Source organism: Anastrepha obliqua, chromosome 3 (assembly GCF_027943255.1).
Source record: "Anastrepha obliqua isolate idAnaObli1 chromosome 3, idAnaObli1_1.0, whole genome shotgun sequence".
In the NCBI taxonomy this organism is placed as follows: domain Eukaryota; kingdom Metazoa; phylum Arthropoda; class Insecta; order Diptera; family Tephritidae; genus Anastrepha; species Anastrepha obliqua.
Genome location: NC_072894.1, coordinates 142179152 through 142189157, shown reverse-complemented (window position 1 = coordinate 142189157; position 10006 = coordinate 142179152).

The following is a 10006-nucleotide window of genomic DNA, read 5'->3' as shown; positions in this document are numbered from 1 at the left end:
TGGAAAAAATACGGCCCAATGATGCCGCCGGCCCATAAACCGCACCAAACAGTCACTCTTTGTGCGTGCATTGGTTTTTCGGCAATCACTCTTTCATTATCATTCGGCTAAATGCGGCAATTCTGCTTATTGACGAATCCACTGAGGTGAAAGTGTGTCTCATCACTGAAGATGATTTTCTTCGAAAATTGGTCATTCACTGTTGCCATTTCCTGCCACCATTCTGACCATTGAGGACGCTTGAAATGGTCAAGAGGCTTTAGTTCTTGAGTCAATTGCACCTTGTAAGAGTGTAAATGCAAGTCTTTATGCATAATGTTCATCAACGACGAGCGTGAGAGGTGCAATTGTTGGGCGCGACGACGAGTTGAGGTGGACGGCTCTTCAACCACACTATCGCGAACAGCAGCAATATTTTCTGCAATACGAGCTGTACGAGCATGCACTGGTGTTTTCACATCTCCTACAGACCTGGTTTGCTCAAACTTTTGTACAATATTTCCGATTGTATGCACATTTAGTCGATTAAATTGACCGAAAAAATCACGAAGTGCGCGATATGCATTTTGATTTGAACGCCCGTTTTCCTAATAAGCCTGAATAACTTTAACGCGTTGCTCGATTATGTATCTTTCCATTGGTCAACTTGAATTAGTCTGAAATGAAAAATGTCAAATGAAATGCAGAAAAAAACGGACGTTTAGGTGTGTTTTACATTCAACATCGGCCCTTGAAATTTAACCACCCTTTTCTTATATATGTAATATGATTAGTCAAGCAAAGATGGGTGCGGTTTACACTGTATTTTAAATTAGAATACTAAGTAGCTGAATCGCTAATATTTGTTGCTCTCAAAGCAAAAACTATTCAAATCGAGTAGGGGATTTTACCAAAAAAACCGCAGATATCTGTACTAATGTGTACATAAATAAATATTCTTTATTATATACAAACGGTTGTAATTTTTTTACACATTAATGCTTATAATTTTAATTCAGGGCCCAATTAACTGTCTACGTGGACAATGTCACACAAAACGGGAAATGAGAACTGTGATTAATTAAAAGTAAATTGCACGGTCGACATAGAGCGGGAGCATTTATGCCTTACGCAAGTGCGAAACCCATTTCTGACATGAAATACCAAATGATAAAGATCCAGTAATCCGGCAGTTCATAATTAAATTAAAAAAATATGGGGAAATGTACATATATACAGTCTTGTGACTTTTTTGATAATATTCGCAATATTTTTAATGTATTTCGTGCTACATTTTTTGTTTGTTAATTTTGAAAATTAAATATAGTATAATAAAAATCTTTGAATTCAAGTTTCAAACTTTGCCTAAACTTTAAAAAAGTGCACGAAATTTTCATCAGAATTGCCATCTTTTTACTCAAACAATTTAATTTTTTTTGTGGTATGTCATTTTATAGCGCATTTACCTCTAGTGTAACAAAATTCAAGTTTGAAATTGCTGAAAAAATTAATAATTTTTCTGCAGATAGTCTGTGCATGTTCTTCTCTTCAAACGTTCAAGCGTTGTATGATAAGTCTGTTGCAGTGTGACTCACTGTCACTTGCCATTGCACTTAATTGTGAATTATACATTATAATAAATGTATATACTCTCATAATTGGCGCGCATATCCTTTGTTAGGTGTTTGGCCGAGCTCGTCCTCTTATTTGTGGTGTGCATCATGATGTTATTCCACAAGTGGAAGGACTCACAGTTTTATGTCGTCTTCCAACGACAATACAAGGAGGAGGTTTTTTATGGCAGAAATACACTCAGAAGATTGGCATAGTGGTCGCCGCTGGGCCACTATTAGAAAAAAAATGTCCATCATTTTGGTTTTCCATGACCACAATGAGTTTCGAATCCGAGCCCTATCGAATGATAGTCTCGCACAAATCCATTCGACTATTACCCTAATAATCACCTCTAAACAATCAAAGTCTAGTGTTGCTTAAATAAAGTAAAACTTATGTAAGCAGCCAACGATGCTCAAATTACGATCCACTTCCCCATAGTAGAGCCGTACCGAGGACAGCGATAATTTGTTTTATTTTTTGTCTTTATATCTTTTGCTAAGCTTGTGCAACAATGTAATAAAATAATGCAACAGGGAAGCAATTAAGTTTTACGAAAAACAAGTAAAGGGAGTGAGCTAACGTGAGAAGGCGAACCATTCCAGGATAACTGGTTGTGCGCTGGGTTTGGGGCCCGCCACTTAAAAATTCCCCCCATGAAAAGATATACAAAGCCTCGGATGAGAACTTATCAGTATAAGAACTGATGACGACTCCTGTAAACGAAATAAGGAATACGATTTGCACCTGGAATGTCCGGTCCCTTAATAGGGAATGTGCCTCTGCCCGGCTGGTTGATATCCTTGTGAGAGTACAGGCCGACATCACTGCCCTTTAAGAAATGCGATGGACGAGGCAAGGCAAGAAAAATATTGGATCTTGTGACGTTTATTACAGCTGCCATGCAAAGGAGCGCAAATTCGGTGTCGAATTTGTTGTGGGAGAGAGAATTCGTCGCCAAGTACTGTCGTTCACTCCCGTGGACGAGCGTCTCGCAATAATCCGCATTAAAACGCGATTTTTTAACATCTCGCTCATTTGCGCTCACGCCCCGACGGAAGAGAAGGACGATGCGAGCAAAGATTCCTTTTATGAGCGCATGGAATGTTCCTATGAGCGTTGCCCCGCCCCGACATAAAAATCGTGCTTGGTGAGTTCAACGTACCCTGGCAAGGAGGGAATTTTTGGTCTCACAGTCGAAAAATTCAGCCTGCACAACCAAACATCCGGTAACGGATAGAGGCTGATCGACTTCGCCGGGGCCCGAAACATGGTATTCTGCAGCACCAGATTCCAGCATAAGAAGATATACCAAGCTACCTGGCTGTCTCCTGATCGAAAAACGCGAAACCAGATCGATCATGTTGTAATAGATGGAAGACACGCTTCTACGTATTATCACAAAGAAGAAACGAGAGACCGAAATACGTGAGTGTGAGGAGCTTGAGGTGCTGGCCAATAGGAACAATGAATGAAAATTCTACCAGAAAGTTCGGCGGCTTACAGAAGGTTTTAAGACCGGGGCGTTTTCCTGTAAGAACAAAGTCGGCGATCTGGTGACTGGCATCCAGAGCATACACTCCTCGAACCTCTTACATAGTGATAGCTGCTTAAGTCATAGAGAATGTGAAGCTCCCGATGCCCCAATCGTTGACGATGGAATGGTCGTTCCGCTACCAGACCATGACGAGGTGAGAATAGCGATAACGCGGCTAAAGAATAACAAAGCCGCGGGCGCCGACGGACTGCCGGCTATTCAAACAAATATTTATAATACGCCAAGGTAAAGGTTTATCTGCCTTGGATTGGGTGGAAGATGCAGGCATTTCCTGCAAGAGTTCAACGTTACAGAGGTATTATCTGTTCTGCCGTGCTTTCCCGTTTCCATTACAGGTTTCAAAGTTGACGGAGCTTGAGAACTTGCTTTAGTTAATGCTTCGTTCGATTGCGTTCGATGCGTTCCTGATTTGCACCAGGTTTAACCATTGTCAAAGACTTAATCGGTACCAGAGATCTACCTGAGTATATTGAGAGATTGTCCGCCATCTTCCACAACTTGTTCACTTGCTTCGGATCGTTTCGACGTGGGTAATCGCTCTCACCCACTTAGCTCTTCATTGACATAGCCAATGAGCCATTTTTCACCATTAGTAGTGCGTTTCCTCCGGAACTCTGGGCATCAGTTACGGTCATAAAGGGATGTGGAGCTCGGGTCTGCACATCCGATGCCCGAGCCGCCGATTGCTCGACGGGAGTATTTCCCAAAAGTGGGTTACCTCGTGCAGAGAGATTCTTAGCCTCTACATTACGAGAAGGAAATGCATTTTATACCTCCTGCCAGGTCGACGGTAGGGTAATCTCCGCATAAAACTTGGATGGCCACCAATTCCACCAACCCGCGGATGGGTGGATACCCAATTCTTTTATTGAACTGCCCTCTTAGTTCATGGTAATTTAGTCTCCACAACATTGGGTTAAATCCCCACTTGAGCCTCATCCCCGCGGCAAGGAGACCGACACGATAAGGGAAGTTTACATTGCTGGAATTGGGTCAGCGCAAGGAGGACGAGCTAGAGGTAAAGTATCACTTTTATCTTTCTCTACAGATCAATACTTCACTATCAAAACGCTAATTTTGCCCAAAATTACGAGCGACTTACCAACACAGACTATAACTACTTCGACGTGGCCGCATATCCGAGGTTTGCTTCTAGCAGATCTGCAGGTTATGAAGCGTGGGCGTGTCGATATATTGGTTGGACGTTATGGATCAACTTATCTGTACAGAATTTCGTAAAGGTACATCCGGTACCCCTATAGCTCAACTGACGGTCTTTGGGTGGACTTTCTTTGGAAACATGAATGGATCTGAGCCTGATAATGCACGCTTACAGTTGTGACATTGCGATGTTCAATTGGATCGAGCATTAAACAGGTTGTGGGAGTTAGAGGAGACGCCGTAAAAAGAGTATCTTACGCATGAGTAGTGCTACTGCGAAGACCACTTTAAAACAACGCATCGAAGTCAACCTAACGGACGGTTCGTCGTCGAATTGCTGCTGGAGCCCGATGTACCTATAAGAGTGTCGCGAATCTTTGCCATCCAGAATTTGCTACGTCTTGAAAGAAGACTGGCTTGAGATGCCGATCTTCGTCTACGCTATAATCAATTCATGAAAGAACTCATTGACATGAAACTTATGCAGGCCGTGTCAGAGACTGTGAATTAAACGTATTAAATGCCTCAGTATCCTGTTTTAAAGGAAAGAAGTATCACGACCAAATTGAGGATTGTATTCAACGCGTCCGCAAAATCGGCTTCCCAGAATTCGCTGAATGACGCGTTATTTGTAGGACCTCAACTGCAGGAAGATTTGTACACGATCTTGCTTCGCTTTAGAAGGCACTGCTATGCTGTAACGGCAGATGTCGCCAAAATGTATCGTCAAATCTGCGTATGCTCAAAACACACCGATTTGCAACGCATCGTATGGCGTATCTACCCATCTCTGTCCATCCAAGATTTGCGCATGGTTCACCTAACGTACGGAGTGGCAGCTGAGTCTCATCTAGCTGTCTGATCATTTCAGCAGACGGCAAGAGATGCATTAATGGTAGTTGGGCTGGATTTTCACATGAATGATCTACTGGTGAGTCTAGTAAAGAAGAACTTCGATTTCTGCAGCAAAAGGTCTGCGAAATATTGAGGGAAGGGGGGTTTGAACTTCGTAAGTGGGCATCGAAGGTCATGAACTAAACGCAAGCTTTTCCAATGCATCTACTAACATATCAAATTATGTCGTCAACGATAGGGATGTTCACGCTTTAGGTATTATCTGACAGAGGGAGACTACTTCACGTTTACCATTAATTTGAGTGAACCGACCAAGCGCATGTTTCTATGAGCTGTAAGTACGCTCTTCGATCCTCTGTGCCTACTTGCTTGGGCCTGGGGTTTAAGACATATGGCGCTCTACGGTAGGTTAGGATCCACAGCTGGTCTGATCTCGGGGAGATCACAGCTACTCGCTTTTTACTTTGACTGACTCTACCATATCATTGGCATGGTTAAAAATTCACCCCAGCAGATGGGTGACATTTATAGCTAACCGCATCGCTCATATTCAAGAAGTTGTGCCTCCCGAAAGTTGGAACCACGTCAGACTGGAACACTGTGGTCAAACGTGTCAAATATCATTTGCAACCTACTATCATACGAAAATTCAACACACTTCTGACTGAAAGTAAACTCTCGCCCACTCTGTGACAACTCTGCAACTGCTGGTGACTTAGAACCCGGAACCTGAGGGTCAAGGGTTCCGTGAAAATCTTTGCCAGCGGTGGCAAGCAATTTCTGCCATGAGACAACATTTCTGGCGTTGTTAGAGAGACGAGCACCTCGTCAGCTTATAACGTCGCACCAAGTGGTTTCGCTCTTCACGCAACATTGAAATAGGTGATGTGTTTGCGGTTTTCAACGAGTCCAATCTTTCGACGAAGTGAACGCTGGCATCAAATGCCATCGTGGTACCGATGGATGCGTAAGAGTAGTTATGTTGGAAACACCGAAAGGAGAATTGATTCAGCCTATAGTCAAACTTTGCCTTTTACCAACGAAAGGAGATTTATTTTATCAAGAATCTAATAACTTATCGTAAATGTTTTTCGAAGCTTTCCATTTTCGTTTTTTTTTTTTTGTTTTTTTTGAACTTATCAAGATAGTTCAAGGGTGGCGGTATGTTGGATTAATTAAGTATTCGATTAAAATAAGACCTTTGTTCTTTTACATACATTCATAGAACTTACCTCTTTTGTGAAATATGCTTTTATTATAAGCACTTTAAGGGTTTTCAACTCTTTTGTGTGATAATTTTCTGTGAAAATATGTAGACTTTGATTGAAAATAAATATGTATATAAAGGGAAAATTCTGAAAAATAAGTATTGTAGGTTTGTATTTGTATATATGTACATAAATTGTATTATAATTTGAAACTCTTTTGGATTCCGGCATCACCATTTCTTGATTTCATTAGTCTCAGTAGCCTTAAGTTAGAAAGTAATGCAAATGCGCTAATAAAACTTGTTAGAGCGATCATTTTCACAAAAAGTGATTATGGCTTGCCAATTTTTGAATCTACATACTTTAAAATACTACTAGAAAAAAATTTCATCCAGAAGCTAGTCTTTCCTTAAGAGACTTCCGCGCAACCCCAATCCTCAACATACTTGCTGAAGCCGGATTACCTCAACTAAAGGAGCAAATATCTTACCTTTCAGGACGCTTACTTTCAAAACTCCGATACTCAGACGGTTTGCCTCCTAATGCAATCACAAAATATATATAAAATTAATCGAAACCGTCAACCAAAAAAAGTATCAGCCATGCATAATATTATCTACTTCACCAAAAAACTGGATATGAATTTAAACTTAAGGGCTTTTTTCAGTCCGCATTCAGCTCCTGGGTAACTTCAAAATCGCTCAGTTACATATATTAAAGCTTACAAAGCACAAAAAGGAGAACAGAAGAGAAACAGGGGAAAAGGAAAACTTTCAAATCTATGTAGCTCTCTTGCAAGCTGGAGATTTTTATATACAGGGTGGCTGATGAATTTTCCTACATTAAGAAACTCAAATAACTTTTTTTTTAGTGTATGGAATTCATTTATTTTTTTTTCAAGTTGAAGGTCATTAAATTTTATTAAATGTAGCTTAACTAGTTTTAAAAATAATTGAATTTAAATGCCCCCCATGCTCGTTGACACAAGTGCGGCATCTTAGTAAAAAGTTGTTCATTGCTGCTTTGAGAGTTGCGACAGGAATAGCCGCAATTGTTGCCCGAATGGATTGTTTTAGTTCATCCAAATTTGTTGGCTTTGTTTTATAAACTTCTTGTTTACATAAACCCCACAAGAAAAAGTCAGGTGCAGTACGGTCAGGCGACCTGGGGGGCCAACGAAATTCGGAGTTTCTTGAAATCAGTTTATTGGGAAATTTTCGTCGCAACTCTGTCATAACAGTCTGGGCTATGTGAGACGTTGCCCCATCTTGTTGAAACCACACAGAGTTGAAAGGAATTCTCTTTCGGCGTAGTTCTGGATAGAAAAATTCTTTCAGCATTTTCAAATAACGGTCTCCAGTAACCGTAACGGTGTGGCCATTTTCTTCAAAAAAATAAGGCCCGACAATACAGCGTGAAGAAACCGCACACCACACTGTCACGCGAAGAGGATGCAATTCCGTCTCGTGGAGTATCTGTGGATTAGAAGTACTCCATATTCGACAATTTTGTTTGTTCACATTGCCGTTTAAATCGAAATGGGCCTCATCAGACATGAAAAGGCAGTTTAACATGTTTTGGTCTTCTTCCACCATTTGCAGGATCTTCTGGCAAAATTCCAAGCGAATCGGCAAGTCTGCTGCATTCAGTTTGTTAAGCATTTGAATTTTGTAGGGAAATAAGTCTAAATCTTTGTGCATTATTGTTTGCAAAGACTGTCGGCTGACACCAAGTTGAGCAGATAAGCTTCTTGTTGAAACCCTTGGATTGCTTTGTATAGCTGCAGCTACAGCAGCGATCGTTTCCTCCGTCCGAACTGGTGGGTTTCGATGATAAGGCCTTCTTGCGACTGTTCCTTGCTCAGCAAAATTATTCACCAGTCTCATTATGGTCCATCTGCTCGGGGGGTCGCCGCCAAACATCCGCCTGTAATAGCGGTGGACTATCCAAATTCTTGTTTGCGTGTCCCAGTTATCCATTTTAATAAATTTTAAAGATCAATCTGCAAATTAAAACAAAAATGGAACAGATAACTTAAAAAGAAAAAAAGTTATTCAATTTTTTTTTGGTAGCGGCTTTCATCAGCCACCCTGTACTTATGCATCGAAAGAGATTGAAGTTATCGGTTACGAATCCACAATGATGGGTTTACTAGCTCCACAGGCCCCTGTTTTACAGCTGGGACAGCAGTCATCCTCCACGCTAGCCGTTTAGCAAAAAACAAGCGCACTAAGTACTTAATCTGCTCTGACTCCCTATCCGTGATTCAATCAGTTTTAAATGTGAATGAGTACAACCCAATAATACCCGAAATAAAAAAAGAAAGAAATAATTGGCGTGTACATTTGTTTTAGGTGTTTGGCCGAGCACCTCCTGCTATTTGTGGCGTGCGTCTTGATGTTTTTCCACAAATGGAGGGACCTCCAGTTTTAAGCTGACTCTGCACTGTAACTGTATGTGTCTGTTTCTCATAAAAAACATGAGGAGCTTTTTGATGGATGAAATACCCTCGAAGGTTTGCCATTGCCTGCCGAGAGCGCCATTTCTTTCACAGAGATTCGATCCTACGAACTTCCGAATGGTAGTCACGCACCAACCCATTCGACTAGGGCAGCCACTTGACCCTTAATTTAAGATTTTTCAAAAGTTGGATTTAATCGATTTGCGCACTAATGACTCAATTATTTCAAATTTTTTAACACCAATAAATACAAAACAATAAACCCTGGTCGGTCGGCACCTAAGATTCCCGTTGAACTACCTAGAAGGCTGATTGTCATACAAACACGCCTTCGTCTTGGCCACACGCGCTAAATACATACACACATAAATATCTTCTCGGCAAACCTCAACCAGCCACTGCAATCAATACCTTCGAACTTACCATAATCCATATACTACATCAGAACTTTAATGTATTCGCCAAAAAATAAGCAATAACGATTTAGAACAAATACTGAAATATATTAATACCACTAACATAAAAAAATTATCAAATTTCTACATATGTAAATTAAATATCTATTTTGAAGTGTGATGCTCTCTTATGCACTTTTAGATAAGTAAGTAGTTGATAAATATTACTAATTCTAATTTAGTAAGCCGATGGCCTTTGTCGCAAGTTAAGGCTTAAATCACATGTTAAGGCTTTTGCAAAAAAATCATAATAGCAAACAATAAATAAAATAATACTTATACCAGAGTATCACTTTGCAGTCACGAAAAATTTAAATGAAATGCAAAAATTTACTTTCACTGTAATTGTTTTCGATTTAACTTTGTAACGCTACTTATAGCTCATGGTGATGCTCAAGCATGCATGTCCTGCAGCTTATATGTGTGCGTGGTTCTAAAATTTTAAAAATAGTTTTTAAGTTGTGTATAGTAAAAAAATATATGGAGTAATAAAAGCATATTGCAAGATTTTGCAATTTTAGATGATGTAATCGCCAACAGAAAAACAAAAGCGTATCGAATTGAATGGAATTGTGGCTACGCGGAATTTCTCAGTCAATATTTGCATTGTAGGATGCATTAAAGGATAGGGGGGACAGATGGAGCGGGAATTTATTACTCTTCTGCAAACTTGCCAAATTTGTTTTACGAGTCTTAGTGTTATAGTGCATATATA